At 45.3% G+C, this 25,979-nt stretch overlaps 19 non-coding genes across 19 annotated transcripts; all 19 read left to right on the top strand.

The window, feature by feature from the left end:
* The first annotated feature begins 843 nt into the window (after window positions 1-843).
* Window positions 844-1,025, top strand: LOC141150702 (U2 spliceosomal RNA). Its single transcript, XR_012246833.1, has one exon. It is a non-coding gene; the product is annotated as a U2 spliceosomal RNA (small nuclear RNA).
* Window positions 1,026-2,140: 1,115 nt separating this feature from the next.
* Window positions 2,141-2,331, top strand: LOC141275098 (U2 spliceosomal RNA). The gene has a single exon (XR_012323351.1). It is a non-coding gene; the product is annotated as a U2 spliceosomal RNA (small nuclear RNA).
* Window positions 2,332-3,446: 1,115 nt separating this feature from the next.
* Window positions 3,447-3,637, top strand: LOC141275097 (U2 spliceosomal RNA). Its single transcript, XR_012323350.1, has one exon. It is a non-coding gene; the product is annotated as a U2 spliceosomal RNA (small nuclear RNA).
* Window positions 3,638-4,752: 1,115 nt separating this feature from the next.
* LOC141149742 (U2 spliceosomal RNA) lies at window positions 4,753-4,943 on the top strand. The gene has a single exon (XR_012246028.1). It is a non-coding gene; the product is annotated as a U2 spliceosomal RNA (small nuclear RNA).
* Window positions 4,944-6,946: 2,003 nt separating this feature from the next.
* On the top strand, window positions 6,947-7,128 carry LOC141150825 (U2 spliceosomal RNA). The gene has a single exon (XR_012246927.1). It is a non-coding gene; the product is annotated as a U2 spliceosomal RNA (small nuclear RNA).
* A 1,115-nt stretch (window positions 7,129-8,243) lies between these two features.
* LOC141275096 (U2 spliceosomal RNA) lies at window positions 8,244-8,434 on the top strand. Its single transcript, XR_012323349.1, has one exon. It is a non-coding gene; the product is annotated as a U2 spliceosomal RNA (small nuclear RNA).
* A 1,115-nt stretch (window positions 8,435-9,549) lies between these two features.
* LOC141275094 (U2 spliceosomal RNA) lies at window positions 9,550-9,740 on the top strand. The gene has a single exon (XR_012323348.1). It is a non-coding gene; the product is annotated as a U2 spliceosomal RNA (small nuclear RNA).
* A 1,115-nt stretch (window positions 9,741-10,855) lies between these two features.
* LOC141275093 (U2 spliceosomal RNA) lies at window positions 10,856-11,046 on the top strand. The gene has a single exon (XR_012323347.1). It is a non-coding gene; the product is annotated as a U2 spliceosomal RNA (small nuclear RNA).
* A 1,115-nt stretch (window positions 11,047-12,161) lies between these two features.
* LOC141275092 (U2 spliceosomal RNA) lies at window positions 12,162-12,352 on the top strand. Its single transcript, XR_012323346.1, has one exon. It is a non-coding gene; the product is annotated as a U2 spliceosomal RNA (small nuclear RNA).
* Window positions 12,353-13,467: 1,115 nt separating this feature from the next.
* Window positions 13,468-13,658, top strand: LOC141275091 (U2 spliceosomal RNA). The gene has a single exon (XR_012323345.1). It is a non-coding gene; the product is annotated as a U2 spliceosomal RNA (small nuclear RNA).
* A 1,115-nt stretch (window positions 13,659-14,773) lies between these two features.
* LOC141275089 (U2 spliceosomal RNA) lies at window positions 14,774-14,964 on the top strand. Its single transcript, XR_012323343.1, has one exon. It is a non-coding gene; the product is annotated as a U2 spliceosomal RNA (small nuclear RNA).
* Window positions 14,965-16,079: 1,115 nt separating this feature from the next.
* LOC141149591 (U2 spliceosomal RNA) lies at window positions 16,080-16,270 on the top strand. The gene has a single exon (XR_012245883.1). It is a non-coding gene; the product is annotated as a U2 spliceosomal RNA (small nuclear RNA).
* A 1,115-nt stretch (window positions 16,271-17,385) lies between these two features.
* LOC141275088 (U2 spliceosomal RNA) lies at window positions 17,386-17,576 on the top strand. Its single transcript, XR_012323342.1, has one exon. It is a non-coding gene; the product is annotated as a U2 spliceosomal RNA (small nuclear RNA).
* A 1,115-nt stretch (window positions 17,577-18,691) lies between these two features.
* LOC141275087 (U2 spliceosomal RNA) lies at window positions 18,692-18,882 on the top strand. The gene has a single exon (XR_012323341.1). It is a non-coding gene; the product is annotated as a U2 spliceosomal RNA (small nuclear RNA).
* A 1,115-nt stretch (window positions 18,883-19,997) lies between these two features.
* LOC141275086 (U2 spliceosomal RNA) lies at window positions 19,998-20,188 on the top strand. Its single transcript, XR_012323340.1, has one exon. It is a non-coding gene; the product is annotated as a U2 spliceosomal RNA (small nuclear RNA).
* A 1,115-nt stretch (window positions 20,189-21,303) lies between these two features.
* LOC141275085 (U2 spliceosomal RNA) lies at window positions 21,304-21,494 on the top strand. Its single transcript, XR_012323339.1, has one exon. It is a non-coding gene; the product is annotated as a U2 spliceosomal RNA (small nuclear RNA).
* Window positions 21,495-22,609: 1,115 nt separating this feature from the next.
* LOC141275084 (U2 spliceosomal RNA) lies at window positions 22,610-22,800 on the top strand. The gene has a single exon (XR_012323338.1). It is a non-coding gene; the product is annotated as a U2 spliceosomal RNA (small nuclear RNA).
* A 1,114-nt stretch (window positions 22,801-23,914) lies between these two features.
* LOC141275083 (U2 spliceosomal RNA) lies at window positions 23,915-24,105 on the top strand. Its single transcript, XR_012323337.1, has one exon. It is a non-coding gene; the product is annotated as a U2 spliceosomal RNA (small nuclear RNA).
* Window positions 24,106-25,220: 1,115 nt separating this feature from the next.
* LOC141275082 (U2 spliceosomal RNA) lies at window positions 25,221-25,411 on the top strand. Its single transcript, XR_012323336.1, has one exon. It is a non-coding gene; the product is annotated as a U2 spliceosomal RNA (small nuclear RNA).
* Window positions 25,412-25,979: the final 568 nt, after the last annotated feature.

The raw sequence follows: 25,979 nt of genomic DNA, 5'->3' as shown, positions 1-25,979 counted from the left end.
CGAAAAGGCGGTTTTGGATGTTGGCCGCCCTAGTAGATTGATACATTATGCACACTGGGGTTTAGGTGCTTGTTAGTACGCCAGGTGGCTAATATAGTCATCTGGTGGAAAGCATGGCCCCCCAGGATCGACGCCATTGGGCCGGGGAAGATCGAAAGCCCGAAGTGTGAAGTGCCCCAGGAGTGGTGACCCTGGGGTGCCTTAACTCACTGGGATTGGGAACCCCACTTGAGTTTATGGCACATTTGCACAAGCACTTCAAATTTTCTTTCTTCGCACACACCCTTATTCCGGGCCTTCTGGCCTTAGGATGGGGAATTTTTCAATTCCCGGTCGAAGGTCCGGGCAGTATTATACTGTGAAACCTTCACTATTTATTTAATTTCTTTGTCACTGTGTGTCCACTTATTCACGTGTGTCACGTCCTACTATGATTTTGTCGTGATGCGGTTCCCTTACGGGTTCCTCTCTTGGCAGGTCTAGGGGGGGAGTGTGTGGCCATCAGGTTCCGCTCCCCCCTGAACCCCCCTGGCTCTCCTCTTTCGGGAGGAGAGCGTTGTTGGCTCCCCTCTTCCGGGAGGGGAGCACAGTCTTTGGCTCCCAGTGCCTTGCTCGGGTGAGAACTCGGGCAGGTGCTGGGGGTAAGATTGGGTCGCCTCTGGCTTCGGCTGGAGGTGGCTTTTTGTCCCTGTTCCTCGCTGTGGCCTTTTGGCTCGGAGGGACGGGGAATGGTTTGGGGGACCCTTCTCCTTTTGGAGAGGGTTTCAAGAAGACCAGCATCCTAGTGCACTTTTTTTGTGGCACTTGTCACTTTTTTAAGCGCACTCGGGTTTTGTACACGAATTCGGGCTTTAAAAAAAAAAAAAAAAAAATCTGTTCTTATCAGTTTAATATCTGATACGTCCCCTATCTGGGGACCATATATTAAATGGATTTTTAGAACAGGGAGATGGAAAAAGAGCTTGCTCTGTCCACTCCACGCATTGACCTGGTATTGCAGTATCTCCAGGACCGGTGCACCCCTTCTTTAATGCAGTTTCTAAAATCAGAAAGAATTGAATTCAATGTTTTTTGTTCATTTTGCTTGTTTGTTGGATTTTGGGATGGACTCTTTGGCTTTGCTTTTCTTCTCCTCATTGGATTTTTCATGTTCAAAGTTGCAGAAGCCAGATTACAAGCTCATTTTGGTTCAACTTCAGCAACTGTGCATTGCATTGCCATGTAATGTGATGCAATGCTATCTTTCTAGCTCTCCCTTTTTACTTCCTTTTGGATAAACAGACATATTAGGCAAGCATTTTGGAGCTTTCACCTAAATAACTACAGGTGGTGAGATAAGCTGCACAATATAATTGACCTTTCAGTATATTGTTGCACACACACCATCTATTTAGCAAATGCCCTTGTTATCAACAGCAGCCTTTTAAACTCACCTGAGCTAACAGGTATGTGCGCTGGTTACTCTGCTGCGCTTAAAATTTCTTTTTTGGTTTGCTACAATGCCTTTTCTGAAACGTTGTCTCCTTCTGCTGGAACACTGACTTCTTTCATTTAATGCCTGCAGACTATAAAAGAGAACCCAACCCAAAAAGTTTGGTTGATTAGTCTGTGGCATTCTGTTAAACTGTTGCTTATGGCGGTCTCTGTGAGCTTCTCAGCGACATTCAGCCAGCCAGGTATCCTGCCTGCAGTAGATGGAATGTGGCAATGGAACGCTGGCTGCGCGTGTCATAATAGGCTCTGAGCCTTTATATACCTGTGCACAGCAGCAGCCACCTTCAGTCTGCTGCTGGACAGCCAGCAGCAGCAGCAGCAGGAGAGGTATGTAATCAGGAGCCCTCCTGCTAAGGGTAGACAGCTGCTCGTTCCACCCCACCCCCCGCCTTAATTGGTTCTCCTCCCTTCCAACGGTGTTGAGGCGGGTGGGAACAGCAGGGGGTGAAGGTGCTGTGTTTAAAGAGGTGGAGTTATGCAGATCTAAAACGCGTGGATTGCAGCAGCAGCAAGCCGAAAAGTGCAGGCATGTAAGGGATCTAGAGGTTGACAACATGTCTTCTTAACGGGAGTCCAGGAGCTCATCTCCACAAATGGACTTTTCAGGATCCTTGGGTGGCTCCGTAGTTTGAAACCAATTCTGGTTATCGCTTCTCGGCCTTTTGGCTAAGATCAAGTGTAGTATCTGTTCTTATCAGTTTAATATCTGATACGTCCCCTATCTGGGGACCATATATTAAATGGATTTTTAGAACAGGGAGATGGAAAAAGAGCTTGCTCTGTCCACTCCACGCATTGACCTGGTATTGCAGTATCTCCAGGACCGGTGCACCCCTTCTTTAATGCAGTTTCTAAAATCAGAAAGAATTGAATTCAATGTTTTTTGTTCATTTTGCTTGTTTGTCGGATTTTGGGATGGACTCTTTGGCTTTGCTTTTCTTCTCCTCATTGGATTTTTCATGTTCAAAGTTGCAGAAGCCAGATTACAAGCTCATTTTGGTTCAACTTCAGCAACTGTGCATTGCATTGCCATGTAATGTGATGCAATGCTATCTTTCTAGCTCTCCCTTTTTACTTCCTTTTGGATAAACAGACATATTAGGCAAGCATTTTGGAGCTTTCACCTAAATAACTACAGGTGGTGAGATAAGCTGCACAATATAATTGACCTTTCAGTATATTGTTGCACACACACCATCTATTTAGCAAATGCCCTTGTTATCAACAGCAGCCTTTTAAACTCACCTGAGCTAACAGGTATGTGCGCTGGTTACTCTGCTGCGCTTAAAATTTCTTTTTTGGTTTGCTACAATGCCTTTTCTGAAACGTTGTCTCCTTCTGCTGGAACACTGACTTCTTTCATTTAATGCCTGCAGACTATAAAAGAGAACCCAACCCAAAAAGTTTGGTTGATTAGTCTGTGGCATTCTGTTAAACTGTTGCTTATGGCGGTCTCTGTGAGCTTCTCAGCGACATTCAGCCAGCCAGGTATCCTGCCTGCAGTAGATGGAATGTGGCAATGGAACGCTGGCTGCGCGTGTCATAATAGGCTCTGAGCCTTTATATACCTGTGCACAGCAGCAGCCACCTTCAGTCTGCTGCTGGACAGCCGGCAGCAGCAGCAGCAGGAGAGGTATGTAATCAGGAGCCCTCCTGCTAAGGGTAGACAGCTGCTCGTTCCACCCCACCCCCCGCCTTAATTGGTTCTCCTCCCTTCCAATGGTGTTGAGGCGGGTGGGAACAGCAGGGGGTGAAGGTGCTGTGTTTAAAGAGGTGGAGTTATGCAGATCTAAAACGCGTGGATTGCAGCAGCAGCAAGCCGAAAAGTGCAGACATGTAAGGGATCTAGAGGTTGACAACATGTCTTCTTAACGGGAGTCCAGGAGCTCATCTCCACAAATGGACTTTTCAGGATCCTTGGGTGGCTCCGTAGTTTGAAACCAATTCTGGTTATCGCTTCTCGGCCTTTTGGCTAAGATCAAGTGTAGTATCTGTTCTTATCAGTTTAATATCTGATACGTCCCCTATCTGGGGACCATATATTAAATGGATTTTTAGAACAGGGAGATGGAAAAAGAGCTTGCTCTGTCCACTCCACGCATTGACCTGGTATTGCAGTATCTCCAGGACCGGTGCACCCCTTCTGTAATGCAGTTTCTAAAATCAGAAAGAATTGAATTCAATGTTTTTTGTTCATTTTGCTTGTTTGTCGGATTTTGGGATGGACTCTTTGGCTTTGCTTTTCTTCTCCTCATTGGATTTTTCATGTTCAAAGTTGCAGAAGCCAGATTACAAGCTCATTTTGGTTCAACTTCAGCAACTGTGCATTGCATTGCCATGTAATGTGATGCAATGCTATCTTTCTAGCTCTCCCTTTTTACTTCCTTTTGGATAAACAGACATATTAGGCAAGCATTTTGGAGCTTTCACCTAAATAACTACAGGTGGTGAGATAAGCTGCACAATATAATTGACCTTTCAGTATATTGTTGCACACACACCATCTATTTAGCAAATGCCCTTGTTATCAACAGCAGCCTTTTAAACTCACCTGAGCTAACAGGTATGTGCGCTGGTTACTCTGCTGCGCTTAAAATTTCTTTTTTGGTTTGCTACAATGCCTTTTCTGAAACGTTGTCTCCTTCTGCTGGAACACTGACTTCTTTCATTTAATGCCTGCAGACTATAAAAGAGAACCCAACCCAAAAAGTTTGGTTGATTAGTCTGTGGCATTCTGTTAAACTGTTGCTTATGGCGGTCTCTGTGAGCTTCTCAGCGACATTCAGCCAGCCAGGTATCCTGCCTGCAGTAGATGGAATGTGGCAATGGAACGCTGGCTGCGCGTGTCATAATAGGCTCTGAGCCTTTATATACCTGTGCACAGCAGCAGCCACCTTCAGTCTGCTGCTGGACAGCCAGCAGCAGCAGCAGCAGGAGAGGTATGTAATCAGGAGCCCTCCTGCTAAGGGTAGACAGCTGCTCGTTCCACCCCACCCCCCGCCTTAATTGGTTCTCCTCCCTTCCAACGGTGTTGAGGCGGGTGGGAACAGCAGGGGGTGAAGGTGCTGTGTTTAAAGAGGTGGAGTTATGCAGATCTAAAACGCGTGGATTGCAGCAGCAGCAAGCCGAAAAGTGCAGGCATGTAAGGGATCTTGAGGTTGACAACATGTCTTCTTAACGGGAGTCCAGGAGCTCATCTCCACAAATGGACTTTTCAGGATCCTTGGGTGGCTCCGTAGTTTGAAACCAATTCTGGTTATCGCTTCTCGGCCTTTTGGCTAAGATCAAGTGTAGCATCTGTTCTTATCAGTTTAATATCTGATACGTCCCCTATCTGGGGACCATATATTAAATGGATTTTTAGAACAGGGAGATGGAAAAAGAGCTTGCTCTGTCCACTCCACGCATTGACCTGGTATTGCAGTATCTCCAGGACCGGTGCACCCCTTCTTTAATGCAGTTTCTAAAATCAGAAAGAATTGAATTCAATGTTTTTTGTTCATTTTGCTTGTTTGTCGGATTTTGGGATGGACTCTTTGGCTTTGCTTTTCTTCTCCTCATTGGATTTTTCATGTTCAAAGTTGCAGAAGCCAGATTACAAGCTCATTTTGGTTCAACTTCAGCAACTGTGCATTGCATTGCCATGTAATGTGATGCAATGCTATCTTTCTAGCTCTCCCTTTTTACTTCCTTTTGGATAAACAGACATATTAGGCAAGCATTTTGGAGCTTTCACCTAAATAACTACAGGTGGTGAGATAAGCTGCACAATATAATTGACCTTTCAGTATATTGTTGCACACACACCATCTATTTAGCAAATGCCCTTGTTATCAACAGCAGCCTTTTAAACTCACCTGAGCTAACAGGTATGTGCGCTGGTTACTCTGCTGCGCTTAAAATTTCTTTTTTGGTTTGCTACAATGCCTTTTCTGAAACGTTGTCTCCTTCTGCTGGAACACTGACTTCTTTCATTTAATGCCTGCAGACTATAAAAGAGAACCCAACCCAAAAAGTTTGGTTGATTAGTCTGTGGCATTCTGTTAAACTGTTGCTTATGGCGGTCTCTGTGAGCTTCTCAGCGACATTCAGCCAGCCAGGTATCCTGCCTGCAGTAGATGGAATGTGGCAATGGAACGCTGGCTGCGCGTGTCATAATAGGCTCTGAGCCTTTATATACCTGTGCACAGCAGCAGCCACCTTCAGTCTGCTGCTGGACAGCCAGCAGCAGCAGCAGCAGGAGAGGTATGTAATCAGGAGCCCTCCTGCTAAGGGCAGACAGCTGCTCGTTCCACCCCACCCCCCGCCTTAATTGGTTCTCCTCCCTTCCAACGGTGTTGAGGCGGGTGGGAACAGCAGGGGGTGAAGGTGCTGTGTTTAAAGAGGTGGAGTTATGCAGATCTAAAACGCGTGGATTGCAGCAGCAGCAAGCCGAAAAGTGCAGGCATGTAAGGGATCTAGAGGTTGACAACATGTCTTCTTAACGGGAGTCCAGGAGCTCATCTCCACAAATGGACTTTTCAGGATCCTTGGGTGGCTCCGTAGTTTGAAACCAATTCTGGTTATCGCTTCTCGGCCTTTTGGCTAAGATCAAGTGTAGTATATCTTTCGAAAAGGCGGTTTTGGATGTTGGCCGCCCTAGTAGATTGATACATTATGCACACTGGGGTTTAGGTGCTTGTTAGTACGCCAGGTGGCTAATATAGTCATCTGGTGGAAAGCATGGCCCCCCAGGATCGACGCCATTGGGCCGGGGAAGATCGAAAGCCCGAAGTGTGAAGTGCCCCAGGAGTGGTGACCCTGGGGTGCCTTAACTCACTGGGATTGGGAACCCCACTTGAGTTTATGGCACATTTGCACAAGCACTTCAAATTTTCTTTCTTCGCACACACCCTTATTCCGGGCCTTCTGGCCTTAGGATGGGGAATTTTTCAATTCCCGGTCGAAGGTCCGGGCAGTATTATACTGTGAAACCTTCACTATTTATTTAATTTCTTTGTCACTGTGTGTCCACTTATTCACGTGTGTCACGTCCTACTATGATTTTGTCGTGATGCGGTTCCCTTACGGGTTCCTCTCTTGGCAGGTCTAGGGGGGGAGTGTGTGGCCATCAGGTTCCGCTCCCCCCTGAACCCCCCTGGCTCTCCTCTTTCGGGAGGAGAGCGTTGTTGGCTCCCCTCTTCCGGGAGGGGAGCACAGTCTTTGGCTCCCAGTGCCTTGCTCGGGTGAGAACTCGGGCAGGTGCTGGGGGTAAGATTGGGTCGCCTCTGGCTTCGGCTGGAGGTGGCTTTTTGTCCCTGTTCCTCGCTGTGGCCTTTTGGCTCGGAGGGACGGGGAATGGTTTGGGGGACCCTTCTCCTTTTGGAGAGGGTTTCAAGAAGACCAGCATCCTAGTGCACTTTTTTTGTGGCACTTGTCACTTTTTTAAGCGCACTCGGGTTTTGTACACGAATTCGGGCTTTAAAAAAAAAAAAAAAAAAATCTGTTCTTATCAGTTTAATATCTGATACGTCCCCTATCTGGGGACCATATATTAAATGGATTTTTAGAACAGGGAGATGGAAAAAGAGCTTGCTCTGTCCACTCCACGCATTGACCTGCTATTGCAGTATCTCCAGGACCGGTGCACCCCTTCTGTAATGCAGTTTCTAAAATCAGAAAGAATTGAATTCAATGTTTTTTGTTCATTTTGCTTGTTTGTCGGATTTTGGGATGGACTCTTTGGCTTTGCTTTTCTTCTCCTCATTGGATTTTTCATGTTCAAAGTTGCAGAAGCCAGATTACAAGCTCATTTTGGTTCAACTTCAGCAACTGTGCATTGCATTGCCATGTAATGTGATGCAATGCTATCTTTCTAGCTCTCCCTTTTTACTTCCTTTTGGATAAACAGACATATTAGGCAAGCATTTTGGAGCTTTCACCTAAATAACTACAGGTGGTGAGATAAGCTGCACAATATAATTGACCTTTCAGTATATTGTTGCACACACACCATCTATTTAGCAAATGCCCTTGTTATCAACAGCAGCCTTTTAAACTCACCTGAGCTAACAGGTATGTGCGCTGGTTACTCTGCTGCGCTTAAAATTTCTTTTTTGGTTTGCTACAATGCCTTTTCTGAAACGTTGTCTCCTTCTGCTGGAACACTGACTTCTTTCATTTAATGCCTGCAGACTATAAAAGAGAACCCAACCCAAAAAGTTTGGTTGATTAGTCTGTGGCATTCTGTTAAACTGTTGCTTATGGCGGTCTCTGTGAGCTTCTCAGCGACATTCAGCCAGCCAGGTATCCTGCCTGCAGTAGATGGAATGTGGCAATGGAACGCTGGCTGCGCGTGTCATAATAGGCTCTGAGCCTTTATATACCTGTGCACAGCAGCAGCCACCTTCAGTCTGCTGCTGGACAGCCAGCAGCAGCAGCAGCAGGAGAGGTATGTAATCAGGAGCCCTCCTGCTAAGGGTAGACAGCTGCTCGTTCCACCCCACCCCCCGCCTTAATTGGTTCTCCTCCCTTCCAACGGTGTTGAGGCGGGTGGGAACAGCAGGGGGTGAAGGTGCTGTGTTTAAAGAGGTGGAGTTATGCAGATCTAAAACGCGTGGATTGCAGCAGCAGCAAGCCGAAAAGTGCAGGCATGTAAGGGATCTAGAGGTTGACAACATGTCTTCTTAACGGGAGTCCAGGAGCTCATCTCCACAAATGGACTTTTCAGGATCCTTGGGTGGCTCCGTAGTTTGAAACCAATTCTGGTTATCGCTTCTCGGCCTTTTGGCTAAGATCAAGTGTAGTATCTGTTCTTATCAGTTTAATATCTGATACGTCCCCTATCTGGGGACCATATATTAAATGGATTTTTAGAACAGGGAGATGGAAAAAGAGCTTGCTCTGTCCACTCCACGCATTGACCTGGTATTGCAGTATCTCCAGGACCGGTGCACCCCTTCTTTAATGCAGTTTCTAAAATCAGAAAGAATTGAATTCAATGTTTTTTGTTCATTTTGCTTGTTTGTCGGATTTTGGGATGGACTCTTTGGCTTTGCTTTTCTTCTCCTCATTGGATTTTTCATGTTCAAAGTTGCAGAAGCCAGATTACAAGCTCATTTTGGTTCAACTTCAGCAACTGTGCATTGCATTGCCATGTAATGTGATGCAATGCTATCTTTCTAGCTCTCCCTTTTTACTTCCTTTTGGATAAACAGACATATTAGGCAAGCATTTTGGAGCTTTCACCTAAATAACTACAGGTGGTGAGATAAGCTGCACAATATAATTGACCTTTCAGTATATTGTTGCACACACACCATCTATTTAGCAAATGCCCTTGTTATCAACAGCAGCCTTTTAAACTCACCTGAGCTAACAGGTATGTGCGCTGGTTACTCTGCTGCGCTTAAAATTTCTTTTTTGGTTTGCTACAATGCCTTTTCTGAAACGTTGTCTCCTTCTGCTGGAACACTGACTTCTTTCATTTAATGCCTGCAGACTATAAAAGAGAACCCAACCAAAAAAGTTTGGTTGATTAGTCTGTGGCATTCTGTTAAACTGTTGCTTATGGCGGTCTCTGTGAGCTTCTCAGCGACATTCAGCCAGCCAGGTATCCTGCCTGCAGTAGATGGAATGTGGCAATGGAACGCTGGCTGCGCGTGTCATAATAGGCTCTGAGCCTTTATATACCTGTGCACAGCAGCAGCCACCTTCAGTCTGCTGCTGGACAGCCAGCAGCAGCAGCAGCAGGAGAGGTATGTAATCAGGAGCCCTCCTGCTAAGGGTAGACAGCTGCTCGTTCCACCCCACCCCCCGCCTTAATTGGTTCTCCTCCCTTCCAACGGTGTTGAGGCGGGTGGGAACAGCAGGGGGTGAAGGTGCTGTGTTTAAAGAGGTGGAGTTATGCAGATCTAAAACGCGTGGATTGCAGCAGCAGCAAGCCGAAAAGTGCAGGCATGTAAGGGATCTAGAGGTTGACAACATGTCTTCTTAACGGGAGTCGAGGAGCTCATCTCCACAAATGGACTTTTCAGGATCCTTGGGTGGCTCCGTAGTTTGAAACCAATTCTGGTTATCGCTTCTCGGCCTTTTGGCTAAGATCAAGTGTAGTATCTGTTCTTATCAGTTTAATATCTGATACGTCCCCTATCTGGGGACCATATATTAAATGGATTTTTAGAACAGGGAGATGGAAAAAGAGCTTGCTCTGTCCACTCCACGCATTGACCTGGTATTGCAGTATCTCCAGGACCGGTGCACCCCTTCTTTAATGCAGTTTCTAAAATCAGAAAGAATTGAATTCAATGTTTTTTGTTCATTTTGCTTGTTTGTCGGATTTTGGGATGGACTCTTTGGCTTTGCTTTTCTTCTCCTCATTGGATTTTTCATGTTCAAAGTTGCAGAAGCCAGATTACAAGCTCATTTTGGTTCAACTTCAGCAACTGTGCATTGCATTGCCATGTAATGTGATGCAATGCTATCTTTCTAGCTCTCCCTTTTTACTTCCTTTTGGATAAACAGACATATTAGGCAAGCATTTTGGAGCTTTCACCTAAATAACTACAGGTGGTGAGATAAGCTGCACAATATAATTGACCTTTCAGTATATTGTTGCACACACACCATCTATTTAGCAAATGCCCTTGTTATCAACAGCAGCCTTTTAAACTCACCTGAGCTAACAGGTATGTGCGCTGGTTACTCTGCTGCGCTTAAAATTTCTTTTTTGGTTTGCTACAATGCCTTTTCTGAAACGTTGTCTCCTTCTGCTGGAACACTGACTTCTTTCATTTAATGCCTGCAGACTATAAAAGAGAACCCAACCCAAAAAGTTTGGTTGATTAGTCTGTGGCATTCTGTTAAACTGTTGCTTATGGCGGTCTCTGTGAGCTTCTCAGCGACATTCAGCCAGCCAGGTATCCTTCCTGCAGTAGATGGAATGTGGCAATGGAACGCTGGCTGCGCGTGTCATAATAGGCTCTGAGCCTTTATATACCTGTGCACAGCAGCAGCCACCTTCAGTCTGCTGCTGGACAGCCAGCAGCAGCAGCAGCAGGAGAGGTATGTAATCAGGAGCCCTCCTGCTAAGGGTAGACAGCTGCTCGTTCCACCCCACCCCCCGCCTTAATTGGTTCTCCTCCCTTCCAACAGTGTTGAGGCGGGTGGGAACAGCAGGGGGTGAAGGTGCTGTGTTTAAAGAGGTGGAGTTATGCAGATCTAAAACGCGTGGATTGCAGCAGCAGCAAGCCGAAAAGTGCAGGCATGTAAGGGATCTAGAGGTTGACAACATGTCTTCTTAACGGGAGTCCAGGAGCTCATCTCCACAAATGGACTTTTCAGGATCCTTGGGTGGCTCCGTAGTTTGAAACCAATTCTGGTTATCGCTTCTCGGCCTTTTGGCTAAGATCAAGTGTAGTATCTGTTCTTATCAGTTTAATATCTGATACGTCCCCTATCTGGGGACCATATATTAAATGGATTTTTAGAACAGGGAGATGGAAAAAGAGCTTGCTCTGTCCACTCCACGCATTGACCTGGTATTGCAGTATCTCCAGGACCGGTGCACCCCTTCTTTAATGCAGTTTCTAAAATCAGAAAGAATTGAATTCAATGTTTTTTGTTCATTTTGCTTGTTTGTCGGATTTTGGGATGGACTCTTTGGCTTTGCTTTTCTTCTCCTCATTGGATTTTTCATGTTCAAAGTTGCAGAAGCCAGATTACAAGCTCATTTTGGTTCAACTTCAGCAACTGTGCATTGCATTGCCATGTAATGTGATGCAATGCTATCTTTCTAGCTCTCCCTTTTTACTTCCTTTTGGATAAACAGACATATTAGGCAAGCATTTTGGAGCTTTCACCTAAATAACTACAGGTGGTGAGATAAGCTGCACAATATAATTGACCTTTCAGTATATTGTTGCACACACACCATCTATTTAGCAAATGCCCTTGTTATCAACAGCAGCCTTTTAAACTCACCTGAGCTAACAGGTATGTGCGCTGGTTACTCTGCTGCGCTTAAAATTTCTTTTTTGGTTTGCTACAATGCCTTTTCTGAAACGTTGTCTCCTTCTGCTGGAACACTGACTTCTTTCATTTAATGCCTGCAGACTATAAAAGAGAACCCAACCCAAAAAGTTTGGTTGATTAGTCTGTGGCATTCTGTTAAACTGTTGCTTATGGCGGTCTCTGTGAGCTTCTCAGCGACATTCAGCCAGCCAGGTATCCTGCCTGCAGTAGATGGAATGTGGCAATGGAACGCTGGCTGCGTGTGTCATAATAGGCTCTGAGCCTTTATATACCTGTGCACAGCAGCAGCCACCTTCAGTCTGCTGCTGGACAGCCAGCAGCAGCAGCAGCAGGAGAGGTATGTAATCAGGAGCCCTCCTGCTAAGGGTAGACAGCTGCTCGTTCCACCCCACCCCCCGCCTTAATTGGTTCTCCTCCCTTCCAACGGTGTTGAGGCGGGTGGGAACAGCAGGGGGTGAAGGTGCTGTGTTTAAAGAGGTGGAGTTATGCAGATCTAAAACGCGTGGATTGCAGCAGCAGCAAGCCGAAAAGTGCAGGCATGTAAGGGATCTAGAGGTTGACAACATGTCTTCTTAACGGGAGTCCAGGAGCTCATCTCCACAAATGGACTTTTCAGGATCCTTGGGTGGCTCCGTAGTTTGAAACCAATTCTGGTTATCGCTTCTCGGCCTTTTGGCTAAGATCAAGTGTAGTATCTGTTCTTATCAGTTTAATATCTGATACGTCCCCTATCTGGGGACCATATATTAAATGGATTTTTAGAACAGGGAGATGGAAAAAGAGCTTGCTCTGTCCACTCCACGCATTGACCTGGTATTGCAGTATCTCCAGGACCGGTGCACCCCTTCTTTAATGCAGTTTCTAAAATCAGAAAGAATTGAATTCAATGTTTTTTGTTCATTTTGCTTGTTTGTCGGATTTTGGGATGGACTCTTTGGCTTTGCTTTTCTTCTCCTCATTGGATTTTTCATGTTCAAAGTTGCAGAAGCCAGATTACAAGCTCATTTTGGTTCAACTTCAGCAACTGTGCATTGCATTGCCATGTAATGTGATGCAATGCTATCTTTCTAGCTCTCCCTTTTTACTTCCTTTTGGATAAACAGACATATTAGGCAAGCATTTTGGAGCTTTCACCTAAATAACTACAGGTGGTGAGATAAGCTGCACAATATAATTGACCTTTCAGTATATTGTTGCACACACACCCTCTATTTAGCAAATGCCCTTGTTATCAACAGCAGCCTTTTAAACTCACCTGAGCTAACAGGTATGTGCGCTGGTTACTCTGCTGCGCTTAAAATTTCTTTTTTGGTTTGCTACAATGCCTTTTCTGAAACGTTGTCTCCTTCTGCTGGAACACTGACTTCTTTCATTTAATGCCTGCAGACTATAAAAGAGAACCCAACCCAAAAAGTTTGGTTGATTAGTCTGTGGCATTCTGTTAAACTGTTGCTTATGGCGGTCTCTGTGAGCTTCTCAGCGACATTCAGCCAGCCAGGTATCCTGCCTGCAGTAGATGGAATGTGGCAATGGAACGCTGGCTGCGCGTGTCATAATAGGCTCTGAGCCTTTATATACCTGTGCACAGCAGCAGCCACCTTCAGTCTGCTGCTGGACAGCCAGCAGCAGCAGCAGCAGGAGAGGTATGTAATCAGGAGCCCTCCTGCTAAGGGTAGACAGCTGCTCGTTCCACCCCACCCCCCGCCTTAATTGGTTCTCCTCCCTTCCAACGGTGTTGAGGCGGGTGGGAACAGCAGGGGGTGAAGGTGCTGTGTTTAAAGAGGTGGAGTTATGCAGATCTAAAACGCGTGGATTGCAGCAGCAGCAAGCCGAAAAGTGCAGGCATGTAAGGGATCTAGAGGTTGACAACATGTCTTCTTAACGGGAGTCCAGGAGCTCATCTCCACAAATGGACTTTTCAGGATCCTTGGGTGGCTCCGTAGTTTGAAACCAATTCTGGTTATCGCTTCTCGGCCTTTTGGCTAAGATCAAGTGTAGTATCTGTTCTTATCAGTTTAATATCTGATACGTCCCCTATCTGGGGACCATATATTAAATGGATTTTTAGAACAGGGAGATGGAAAAAGAGCTTGCTCTGTCCACTCCACGCATTGACCTGGTATTGCAGTATCTCCAGGACCGGTGCACCCCTTCTTTAATGCAGTTTCTAAAATCAGAAAGAATTGAATTCAATGTTTTTTGTTCATTTTGCTTGTTTGTCGGATTTTGGGATGGACTCTTTGGCTTTGCTTTTCTTCTCCTCATTGGATTTTTCATGTTCAAAGTTGCAGAAGCCAGATTACAAGCTCATTTTGGTTCAACTTCAGCAACTGTGCATTGCATTGCCATGTAATGTGATGCAATGCTATCTTTCTAGCTCTCCCTTTTTACTTCCTTTTGGATAAACAGACATATTAGGCAAGCATTTTGGAGCTTTCACCTAAATAACTACAGGTGGTGAGATAAGCTGCACAATATAATTGACCTTTCAGTATATTGTTGCACACACACCATCTATTTAGCAAATGCCCTTGTTATCAACAGCAGCCTTTTAAACTCACCTGAGCTAACAGGTATGTGCGCTGGTTACTCTGCTGCGCTTAAAATTTCTTTTTTGGTTTGCTACAATGCCTTTTCTGAAACGTTGTCTCCTTCTGCTGGAACACTGACTTCTTTCATTTAATGCCTGCAGACTATAAAAGAGAACCCAACCCAAAAAGTTTGGTTGATTAGTCTGTGGCATTCTGTTAAACTGTTGCTTATGGCGGTCTCTGTGAGCTTCTCAGCGACATTCAGCCAGCCAGGTATCCTGCCTGCAGTAGATGGAATGTGGCAATGGAACGCTGGCTGCGTGTGTCATAATAGGCTCTGAGCCTTTATATACCTGTGCACAGCAGCAGCCACCTTCAGTCTGCTGCTGGACAGCCAGCAGCAGCAGCAGCAGGAGAGGTATGTAATCAGGAGCCCTCCTGCTAAGGGTAGACAGCTGCTCGTTCCACCCCACCCCCCGCCTTAATTGGTTCTCCTCCCTTCCAACGGTGTTGAGGCGGGTGGGAACAGCAGGGGGTGAAGGTGCTGTGTTTAAAGAGGTGGAGTTATGCAGATCTAAAACGCGTGGATTGCAGCAGCAGCAAGCCGAAAAGTGCAGGCATGTAAGGGATCTAGAGGTTGACAACATGTCTTCTTAACGGGAGTCCAGGAGCTCATCTCCACAAATGGACTTTTCAGGATCCTTGGGTGGCTCCGTAGTTTGAAACCAATTCTGGTTATCGCTTCTCGGCCTTTTGGCTAAGATCAAGTGTAGTATCTGTTCTTATCAGTTTAATATCTGATACGTCCCCTATCTGGGGACCATATATTAAATGGATTTTTAGAACAGGGAGATGGAAAAAGAGCTTGCTCTGTCCACTCCACGCATTGACCTGGTATTGCAGTATCTCCAGGACCGGTGCACCCCTTCTTTAATGCAGTTTCTAAAATCAGAAAGAATTGAATTCAATGTTTTTTGTTCATTTTGCTTGTTTGTCGGATTTTGGGATGGACTCTTTGGCTTTGCTTTTCTTCTCCTCATTGGATTTTTCATGTTCAAAGTTGCAGAAGCCAGATTACAAGCTCATTTTGGTTCAACTTCAGCAACTGTGCATTGCATTGCCATGTAATGTGATGCAATGCTATCTTTCTAGCTCTCCCTTTTTACTTCCTTTTGGATAAACAGACATATTAGGCAAGCATTTTGGAGCTTTCACCTAAATAACTACAGGTGGTGAGATAAGCTGCACAATATAATTGACCTTTCAGTATATTGTTGCACACACACCATCTATTTAGCAAATGCCCTTGTTATCAACAGCAGCCTTTTAAACTCACCTGAGCTAACAGGTATGTGCGCTGGTTACTCTGCTGCGCTTAAAATTTCTTTTTTGGTTTGCTACAATGCCTTTTCTGAAACGTTGTCTCCTTCTGCTGGAACACTGACTTCTTTCATTTAATGCCTGCAGACTATAAAAGAGAACCCAACCCAAAAAGTTTGGTTGATTAGTCTGTGGCATTCTGTTAAACTGTTGCTTATGGCGGTCTCTGTGAGCTTCTCAGCGACATTCAGCCAGCCAGGTATCCTGCCTGCAGTAGATGGAATGTGGCAATGGAACGCTGGCTGCGCGTGTCATAATAGGCTCTGAGCCTTTATATACCTGTGCACAGCAGCAGCCACCTTCAGTCTGCTGCTGGACAGCCAGCAGCAGCAGCAGCAGGAGAGGTATGTAATCAGGAGCCCTCCTGCTAAGGGTAGACAGCTGCTCGTTCCACCCCACCCCCCGCCTTAATTGGTTCTCCTCCCTTCCAACGGTGTTGAGGCGGGTGGGAACAGCAGGGGGTGAAGGTGCTGTGTTTAAAGAGGTGGAGTTATGCAGATCTAAAACGCGTGGATTGCAGCAGCAGCAAGCCGAAAAGTGCAGGCATGTAAGGGATCTAGAGGTTGACAACATGTCTTCTTAACGGGAGTCCAGGAGCTCATCTCCACAAATGGACTTTTCAGGATCCTTGGGTGGCTCCGTAGTTTGAAACCAATTCTGGTTATCGCTTCTCGGCCTTTTGGCTAAGATCAAGTGTAGTATCTGTTCTTATCAGTTTAATATCTGATACGTTCCCTATCTGGGGACCATATATTAAATGGATTTTTAGAACAGGGAGATGGAAAAAGAGCTTGCTCTGTCCACTCCACGCATTGACCTGGTATTGCAGTATCTCCAGGACCGGTGCACCCCTTCTTTAATGCAGTTTCTAAAATCAGAAAGAATTGAATTCAATGTTTTTTGTTCATTTTGCTTGTTTGTCGGATTTTGGGATGGACTCTTTGGCTTTGCTTTTCTTCTCCTCATTGGATTTTTCATGTTCAAAGTTGCAGAAGCCAGATTACAAGCTCATTTTGGTTCAACTTCAGCAACTGTGCATTGCATTGCCATGTAATGTGATGCAATGCTATCTTTCTAGCTCTCCCTTTTTACTTCCTTTTGGATAAACAGACATATTAGGCAAGCATTTTGGAGCTTTCACCTAAATAACTACAGGTGGTGAGATAAGCTGCACAATATAATTGACCTTTCAGTATATTGTTGCACACACACCATCTATTTAGCAAATGCCCTTGTTATCAACAGCAGCCTTTTAAACTCACCTGAGCTAACAGGTATGTGCGCTGGTTACTCTGCTGCGCTTAAAATTTCTTTTTTGGTTTGCTACAATGCCTTTTCTGAAACGTTGTCTCCTTCTGCTGGAACACTGACTTCTTTCATTTAATGCCTGCAGACTATAAAAGAGAACCCAACCCAAAAAGTTTGGTTGATTAGTCTGTGGCATTCTGTTAAACTGTTGCTTATGGCGGTCTCTGTGAGCTTCTCAGCGACATTCAGCCAGCCAGGTATCCTGCCTGCAGTAGATGGAATGTGGCAATGGAACGCTGGCTGCGCGTGTCATAATAGGCTCTGAGCCTTTATATACCTGTGCACAGCAGCAGCCACCTTCAGTCTGCTGCTGGACAGCCAGCAGCAGCAGCAGCAGGAGAGGTATGTAATCAGGAGCCCTCCTGCTAAGGGTAGACAGCTGCTCGTTCCACCCCACCCCCCGCCTTAATTGGTTCTCCTCCCTTCCAACGGTGTTGAGGCGGGTGGGAACAGCAGGGGGTGAAGGTGCTGTGTTTAAAGAGGTGGAGTTATGCAGATCTAAAACGCGTGGATTGCAGCAGCAGCAAGCCGAAAAGTGCAGGCATGTAAGGGATCTAGAGGTTGACAACATGTCTTCTTAACGGGAGTCCAGGAGCTCATCTCCACAAATGGACTTTTCAGGATCCTTGGGTGGCTCCGTAGTTTGAAACCAATTCTGGTTATCGCTTCTCGGCCTTTTGGCTAAGATCAAGTGTAGTATCTGTTCTTATCAGTTTAATATCTGATACGTCCCCTATCTGGGGACCATATATTAAATGGATTTTTAGAACAGGGAGATGGAAAAAGAGCTTGCTCTGTCCACTCCACGCATTGACCTGGTATTGCAGTATCTCCAGGACCGGTGCACCCCTTCTTTAATGCAGTTTCTAAAATCAGAAAGAATTGAATTCAATGTTTTTTGTTCATTTTGCTTGTTTGTCGGATTTTGGGATGGACTCTTTGGCTTTGCTTTTCTTCTCCTCATTGGATTTTTCATGTTCAAAGTTGCAGAAGCCAGATTACAAGCTCATTTTGGTTCAACTTCAGCAACTGTGCATTGCATTGCCATGTAATGTGATGCAATGCTATCTTTCTAGCTCTCCCTTTTTACTTCCTTTTGGATAAACAGACATATTAGGCAAGCATTTTGGAGCTTTCACCTAAATAACTACAGGTGGTGAGATAAGCTGCACAATATAATTGACCTTTCAGTATATTGTTGCACACACACCATCTATTTAGCAAATGCCCTTGTTATCAACAGCAGCCTTTTAAACTCACCTGAGCTAACAGGTATGTGCGCTGGTTACTCTGCTGCGCTTAAAATTTCTTTTTTGGTTTGCTACAATGCCTTTTCTGAAACGTTGTCTCCTTCTGCTGGAACACTGACTTCTTTCATTTAATGCCTGCAGACTATAAAAGAGAACCCAACCCAAAAAGTTTGGTTGATTAGTCTGTGGCATTCTGTTAAACTGTTGCTTATGGCGGTCTCTGTGAGCTTCTCAGCGACATTCAGCCAGCCAGGTATCCTGCCTGCAGTAGATGGAATGTGGCAATGGAACGCTGGCTGCGCGTGTCATAATAGGCTCTGAGCCTTTATATACCTGTGCACAGCAGCAGCCACCTTCAGTCTGCTGCTGGACAGCCAGCAGCAGCAGCAGCAGGAGAGGTATGTAATCAGGAGCCCTCCTGCTAAGGGTAGACAGCTGCTCGTTCCACCCCACCCCCCGCCTTAATTGGTTCTCCTCCCTTCCAACGGTGTTGAGGCGGGTGGGAACAGCAGGGGGTGAAGGTGCTGTGTTTAAAGAGGTGGAGTTATGCAGATCTAAAACGCGTGGATTGCAGCAGCAGCAAGCCGAAAAGTGCAGGCATGTAAGGGATCTAGAGGTTGACAACATGTCTTCTTAACGGGAGTCCAGGAGCTCATCTCCACAAATGGACTTTTCAGGATCCTTGGGTGGCTCCGTAGTTTGAAACCAATTCTGGTTATCGCTTCTCGGCCTTTTGGCTAAGATCAAGTGTAGTATCTGTTCTTATCAGTTTAATATCTGATACGTCCCCTATCTGGGGACCATATATTAAATGGATTTTTAGAACAGGGAGATGGAAAAAGAGCTTGCTCTGTCCACTCCACGCATTGACCTGGTATTGCAGTATCTCCAGGACCGGTGCACCCCTTCTTTAATGCAGTTTCTAAAATCAGAAAGAATTGAATTCAATGTTTTTTGTTCATTTTGCTTGTTTGTCGGATTTTGGGATGGACTCTTTGGCTTTGCTTTTCTTCTCCTCATTGGATTTTTCATGTTCAAAGTTGCAGAAGCCAGATTACAAGCTCATTTTGGTTCAACTTCAGCAACTGTGCATTGCATTGCCATGTAATGTGATGCAATGCTATCTTTCTAGCTCTCCCTTTTTACTTCCTTTTGGATAAACAGACATATTAGGCAAGCATTTTGGAGCTTTCACCTAAATAACTACAGGTGGTGAGATAAGCTGCACAATATAATTGACCTTTCAGTATATTGTTGCACACACACCATCTATTTAGCAAATGCCCTTGTTATCAACAGCAGCCTTTTAAACTCACCTGAGCTAACATGTATGTGCGCTGGTTACTCTGCTGCGCTTAAAATTTCTTTTTTGGTTTGCTACAATGCCTTTTCTGAAACGTTGTCTCCTTCTGCTGGAACACTGACTTCTTTCATTTAATGCCTGCAGACTATAAAAGAGAACCCAACCCAAAAAGTTTGGTTGATTAGTCTGTGGCATTCTGTTAAACTGTTGCTTATGGCGGTCTCTGTGAGCTTCTCAGCGACATTCAGCCAGCCAGGTATCCTGCCTGCAGTAGATGGAATGTGGCAATGGAACGCTGGCTGCGCGTGTCATAATAGGCTCTGAGCCTTTATATACCTGTGCACAGCAGCAGCCACCTTCAGTCTGCTGCTGGACAGCCAGCAGCAGCAGCAGCAGGAGAGGTATGTAATCAGGAGCCCTCCTGCTAAGGGTAGACAGCTGCTCGTTCCACCCCACCCCCCGCCTTAATTGGTTCTCCTCCCTTCCAACGGTGTTGAGGCGGGTGGGAACAGCAGGGGGTGAAGGTGCTGTGTTTAAAGAGGTGGAGTTATGCAGATCTAAAACGCGTGGATTGCAGCAGCAGCAAGCCGAAAAGTGCAGGCATGTAAGGGATCTAGAGGTTGACAACATGTCTTCTTAACGGGAGTCCAGGAGCTCATCTCCACAAATGGACTTTTCAGGATCCTTGGGTGGCTCCGTAGTTTGAAACCAATTCTGGTTATCGCTTCTCGGCCTTTTGGCTAAGATCAAGTGTAGTATCTGTTCTTATCAGTTTAATATCTGATACGTCCCCTATCTGGGGACCATATATTAAATGGATTTTTAGAACAGGGAGATGGAAAAAGAGCTTGCTCTGTCCACTCCACGCATTGACCTGGTATTGCAGTATCTCCAGGACCGGTGCACCCCTTCTTTAATGCAGTTTCTAAAATCAGAAAGAATTGAATTCAATGTTTTTTGTTCATTTTGCTTGTTTGTCGGATTTTGGGATGGACTCTTTGGCTTTGCTTTTCTTCTCCTCATTGGATTTTTCATGTTCAAAGTTGCAGAAGCCAGATTACAAGCTCATTTTGGTTCAACTTCAGCAACTGTGCATTGCATTGCCATGTAATGTGATGCAATGCTATCTTTCTAGCTCTCCCTTTTTACTTCCTTTTGGATAAACAGACATATTAGGCAAGCATTTTGGAGCTTTCACCTAAATAACTACAGGTGGTGAGATAAGCTGCACAATATAATTGACCTTTCAGTATATTGTTGCACACACACCATCTATTTAGCAAATGCCCTTGTTATCAACAGCAGCCTTTTAAACTCACCTGAGCTAACAGGTATGTGCGCTGGTTACTCTGCTGCGCTTAAAATTTCTTTTTTGGTTTGCTACAATGCCTTTTCTGAAACGTTGTCTCCTTCTGCTGGAACACTGACTTCTTTCATTTAATGCCTGCAGACTATAAAAGAGAACCCAACCCAAAAAGTTTGGTTGATTAGTCTGTGGCATTCTGTTAAACTGTTGCTTATGGCGGTCTCTGTGAGCTTCTCAGCGACATTCAGCCAGCCAGGTATCCTGCCTGCAGTAGATGGAATGTGGCAATGGAACGCTGGCTGCGCGTGTCATAATAGGCTCTGAGCCTTTATATACCTGTGCACAGCAGCAGCCACCTTCAGTCTGCTGCTGGACAGCCAGCAGCAGCAGCAGCAGGAGAGGTATGTAATCAGGAGCCCTCCTGCTAAGGGTAGACAGCTGCTCGTTCCACCCCACCCCCCGCCTTAATTGGTTCTCCTCCCTTCCAACGGTGTTGAGGCGGGTGGGAACAGCAGGGGGTGAAGGTGCTGTGTTTAAAGAGGTGGAGTTATGCAGATCTAAAACGCGTGGATTGCAGCAGCAGCAAGCCGAAAAGTGCAGGCATGTAAGGGATCTAGAGGTTGACAACATGTCTTCTTAACGGGAGTCCAGGAGCTCATCTCCACAAATGGACTTTTCAGGATCCTTGGGTGGCTCCGTAGTTTGAAACCAATTCTGGTTATCGCTTCTCGGCCTTTTGGCTAAGATCAAGTGTAGTATCTGTTCTTATCAGTTTAATATCTGATACGTCCCCTATCTGGGGACCATATATTAAATGGATTTTTAGAACAGGGAGATGGAAAAAGAGCTTGCTCTGTCCACTCCACGCATTGACCTGGTATTGCAGTATCTCCAGGACCGGTGCACCCCTTCTTTAATGCAGTTTCTAAAATCAGAAAGAATTGAATTCAATGTTTTTTGTTCATTTTGCTTGTTTGTCGGATTTTGGGATGGACTCTTTGGCTTTGCTTTTCTTCTCCTCATTGGATTTTTCATGTTCAAAGTTGCAGAAGCCAGATTACAAGCTCATTTTGGTTCAACTTCAGCAACTGTGCATTGCATTGCCATGTAATGTGATGCAATGCTATCTTTCTAGCTCTCCCTTTTTACTTCCTTTTGGATAAACAGACATATTAGGCAAGCATTTTGGAGCTTTCACCTAAATAACTACAGGTGGTGAGATAAGCTGCACAATATAATTGACCTTTCAGTATATTGTTGCACACACACCATCTATTTAGCAAATGCCCTTGTTATCAACAGCAGCCTTTTAAACTCACCTGAGCTAACAGGTATGTGCGCTGGTTACTCTGCTGCGCTTAAAATTTCTTTTTTGGTTTGCTACAATGCCTTTTCTGAAACGTTGTCTCCTTCTGCTGGAACACTGACTTCTTTCATTTAATGCCTGCAGACTATAAAAGAGAACCCAACCCAAAAAGTTTGGTTGATTAGTCTGTGGCATTCTGTTAAACTGTTGCTTATGGCGGTCTCTGTGAGCTTCTCAGCGACATTCAGCCAGCCAGGTATCCTGCCTGCAGTAGATGGAATGTGGCAATGGAACGCTGGCTGCGCGTGTCATAATAGGCTCTGAGCCTTTATATACCTGTGCACAGCAGCAGCCACCTTCAGTCTGCTGCTGGACAGCCAGCAGCAGCAGCAGCAGGAGAGGTATGTAATCAGGAGCCCTCCTGCTAAGGGTAGACAGCTGCTCGTTCCACCCCACCCCCCGCCTTAATTGGTTCTCCTCCCTTCCAACGGTGTTGAGGCGGGTGGGAACAGCAGGGGGTGAAGGTGCTGTGTTTAAAGAGGTGGAGTTATGCAGATCTAAAACGCGTGGATTGCAGCAGCAGCAAGCCGAAAAGTGCAGGCATGTAAGGGATCTAGAGGTTGACAACATGTCTTCTTAACGGGAGTCCAGGAGCTCATCTCCACAAATGGACTTTTCAGGATCCTTGGGTGGCTCCGTAGTTTGAAACCAATTCTGGTTATCGCTTCTCGGCCTTTTGGCTAAGATCAAGTGTAGTATCTGTTCTTATCAGTTTAATATCTGATACGTCCCCTATCTGGGGACCATATATTAAATGGATTTTTAGAACAGGGAGATGGAAAAAGAGCTTGCTCTGTCCACTCCACGCATTGACCTGGTATTGCAGTATCTCCAGGACCGGTGCACCCCTTCTTTAATGCAGTTTCTAAAATCAGAAAGAATTGAATTCAATGTTTTTTGTTCATTTTGCTTGTTTGTCGGATTTTGGGATGGACTCTTTGGCTTTGCTTTTCTTCTCCTCATTGGATTTTTCATGTTCAAAGTTGCAGAAGCCAGATTACAAGCTCATTTTGGTTCAACTTCAGCAACTGTGCATTGCATTGCCATGTAATGTGATGCAATGCTATCTTTCTAGCTCTCCCTTTTTACTTCCTTTTGGATAAACAGACATATTAGGCAAGCATTTTGGAGCTTTCACCTAAATAACTACAGGTGGTGAGATAAGCTGCACAATATAATTGACCTTTCAGTATATTGTTGCACACACACCATCTATTTAGCAAATGCCCTTGTTATCAACAGCAGCCTTTTAAACTCACCTGAGCTAACAGGTATGTGCGCTGGTTACTCTGCTGCGCTTAAAATTTCTTTTTTGGTTTGCTACAATGCCTTTTCTGAAACGTTGTCTCCTTCTGCTGGAACACTGACTTCTTTCATTTAATGCCTGCAGACTATAAAAGAGAACCCAACCCAAAAAGTTTGGTTGATTAGTCTGTGGCATTCTGTTAAACTGTTGCTTATGGCGGTCTCTGTGAGCTTCTCAGCGACATTCAGCCAGCCAGGTATCCTGCCTGCAGTAGATGGAATGTGGCAATGGAACGCTGGCTGCGCGTGTCATAATAGGCTCTGAGCCTTTATATACCTGTGCACAGCAGCAGCCACCTTCAGTCTGCTGCTGGACAGCCAGCAGCAGCAGCAGCAGGAGAGGTTTGTAATCAGGAGCCCTCCTGCTAAGGGTAGACAGCTGCTCGTTCCACCCCCCCCCCGCCTTAATTGGTTCTCCTCCCTTCCAACGGTGTTGAGGCGGGTGGGAACAGCAGGGGGTGAAGGTGCTGTGTTTAAAGAGGTGGAGTTATGCAGATCTAAAACGCGTGGATTGCAGCAGCAGCAAGCCGAAAAGTGCAGGCATGTAAGGGATCTAGAGGTTGACAACATGTCTTCTTAACGGGAGTCCAGGAGCTCATCTCCACAAATGGACTTTTCAGGATCCTTGGGTGGCTCCGTAGTTTGAAACCAATTCTGGTTATCGCTTCTCGGCCTTTTGGCTAAGATCAAGTGTAGTATCTGTTCTTATCAGTTTAATATCTGATACGTCCCCTATCTGGGGACCATATATTAAATGGATTTTTAGAACAGGGAGATGGAAAAAGAGCTTGCTCTGTCCACTCCACGCATTGACCTGGTATTGCAGTATCTCCAGGACCGGTGCACCCCTTCTTTAATGCAGTTTCTAAAATCAGAAAGAATTGAATTCAATGTTTTTTGTTCATTTTGCTTGTTTGTCGGATTTTGGGATGGACTCTTTGGCTTTGCTTTTCTTCTCCTCATTGGATTTTTCATGTTCAAAGTTGCAGAAGCCAGATTACAAGCTCATTTTGGTTCAACTTCAGCAACTGTGCATTGCATTGCCATGTAATGTGATGCAATGCTATCTTTCTAGCTCTCCCTTTTTACTTCCTTTTGGATAAACAGACATATTAGGCAAGCATTTTGGAGCTTTCACCTAAATAACTACAGGTGGTGAGATAAGCTGCACAATATAATTGACCTTTCAGTATATTGTTGCACACACACCATCTATTTAGCAAATGCCCTTGTTATCAACAGCAGCCTTTTAAACTCACCTGAGCTAACAGGTATGTGCGCTGGTTACTCTGCTGCGCTTAAAATTTCTTTTTTGGTTTGCTACAATGCCTTTTCTGAAACGTTGTCTCCTTCTGCTGGAACACTGACTTCTTTCATTTAATGCCTGCAGACTATAAAAGAGAACCCAACCCAAAAAGTTTGGTTGATTAGTCTGTGGCATTCTGTTAAACTGTTGCTTATGGCGGTCTCTGTGAGCTTCTCAGCGACATTCAGCCAGCCAGGTATCCTGCCTGCAGTAGATGGAATGTGGCAATGGAACGCTGGCTGCGCGTGTCATAATAGGCTCTGAGCCTTTATATACCTGTGCACAGCAGCAGCCACCTTCAGTCTGCTGCTGGACAGCCAGCAGCAGCAGCAGCAGGAGAGGTATGTAATCAGGAGCCCTCCTGCTAAGGGTAGACAGCTGCTCGTTCCACCCCACCCCCCGCCTTAATTGGTTCTCCTCCCTTCCAACGGTGTTGAGGCGGGTGGGAACAGCAGGGGGTGAAGGTGCTGTGTGTAAAGAGGTGGAGTTATGCAGATCTAAAACGCGTGGATTGCAGCAGCAGCAAGCCGAAAAGTGCAGGCATGTAAGGGATCTAGAGGTTGACAACATGTCTTCTTAACGGGAGTCCAGGAGCTCATCTCCACAAATGGACTTTTCAGGATCCTTGGGTGGCTCCGTAGTTTGAAACCAATTCTGGTTATCGCTTCTCGGCCTTTTGGCTAAGATCAAGTGTAGTATCTGTTCTTATCAGTTTAATATCTGATACGTCCCCTATCTGGGGACCATATATTAAATGGATTTTTAGAACAGGGAGATGGAAAAAGAGCTTGCTCTGTCCACTCCACGCATTGACCTGGTATTGCAGTATCTCCAGGACCGGTGCACCCCTTCTTTAATGCAGTTTCTAAAATCAGAAAGAATTGAATTCAATGTTTTTTGTTCATTTTGCTTGTTTGTCGGATTTTGGGATGGACTCTTTGGCTTTGCTTTTCTTCTCCTCATTGGATTTTTCATGTTCAAAGTTGCAGAAGCCAGATTACAAGCTCATTTTGGTTCAACTTCAGCAACTGTGCATTGCATTGCCATGTAATGTGATGCAATGCTATCTTTCTAGCTCTCCCTTTTTACTTCCTTTTGGATAAACAGACATATTAGGCAAGCATTTTGGAGCTTTCACCTAAATAACTACAGGTGGTGAGATAAGCTGCACAATATAATTGACCTTTCAGTATATTGTTGCACACACACCATCTATTTAGCAAATGCCCTTGTTATCAACAGCAGCCTTTTAAACTCACCTGAGCTAACAGGTATGTGCGCTGGTTACTCTGCTGCGCTTAAAATTTCTTTTTTGGTTTGCTACAATGCCTTTTCTGAAACGTTGTCTCCTTCTGCTGGAACACTGACTTCTTTCATTTAATGCCTGCAGACTATAAAAGAGAACCCAACCCAAAAAGT

Source organism: Phyllobates terribilis, unplaced genomic scaffold, assembly GCF_046119375.1.
Source record: "Phyllobates terribilis strain yellow unplaced genomic scaffold, ASM4611937v1 Scaffold_5__5_contigs__length_657084704, whole genome shotgun sequence".
NCBI classification, from domain to species: domain Eukaryota; kingdom Metazoa; phylum Chordata; class Amphibia; order Anura; family Dendrobatidae; genus Phyllobates; species Phyllobates terribilis.
This window is presented reverse-complemented; position numbering and strand designations above follow the sequence as displayed.